The sequence below is a fragment of the Etheostoma cragini genome, unplaced genomic scaffold (assembly GCF_013103735.1).
Source record: "Etheostoma cragini isolate CJK2018 unplaced genomic scaffold, CSU_Ecrag_1.0 ScbMSFa_664, whole genome shotgun sequence".
Classification (NCBI taxonomy): Eukaryota; Metazoa; Chordata; class Actinopteri; order Perciformes; family Percidae; genus Etheostoma; species Etheostoma cragini.
This window is the reverse complement of record NW_023269277.1, coordinates 3975-4563: the sequence shown is the minus strand read 5'-3', so window position 1 is coordinate 4563 and position 589 is coordinate 3975. Positions and strand designations below refer to the sequence as shown.

Genomic DNA, 589 nt, shown 5'->3' with positions numbered 1-589 from the left:
GAAATTGATCTTAATGCCTTAATTTAATAAAAAGGAAGACACCAATTGCATTGTCCAGCGACGGTGGGCTTTCTTCTCTTATTCAATGATCTCAGAAAAAGTAAAAAAGATACTAAAAATAATCAGGGGATGTAGCCCAGTGGTAGAGTGCATGCTTTGCATGTATGAGGCCCCGGGTTCAATCCCCGGCATCTCCAAAACGTGTTGTTGTCCAGTTTATAAAAGAGCAGCAGAAGTTCTTATTCTTAAAGAGAAAAGTATTTTAAGGCAATCTCCTTGTGGGCATGGTGATAAATGCAAAAATCAGTCTCAATGTTCAGATGTGTTGCAAGATCTGCAGTAAACAGTGCATTGCCCAGTGATGGTGGTATATTTGTCAGCATAGCTACCTAGCTAGATGATAGAGCCCATTTTGAGTCTCAAGGCCGAGATGTGTTACAAGATTTTCAGTGAACATTGCAATATCAAGCGATAGTGGTACAGTGGTGAGCATAGCTCCCTTCCAAGCAGTTGATCTGTGTTTGATTCCCAGCCATTGCAGTAGTTTTCGTTGTGTGGTTACTTGCTTTATTTGTGAAGATTAGCCAGA

General features: G+C 40.6%; 1 non-coding gene across 1 annotated transcript; it reads left to right on the top strand.

The window, feature by feature from the left end:
- Positions 1 to 125: 125 nt before the first annotated feature.
- Positions 126 to 197, top strand: trnaa-ugc. Its single transcript has one exon. It is a non-coding gene; the product is annotated as a tRNA-Ala (tRNA).
- The last annotated feature ends 392 nt before the right edge of the window (positions 198 to 589 follow it).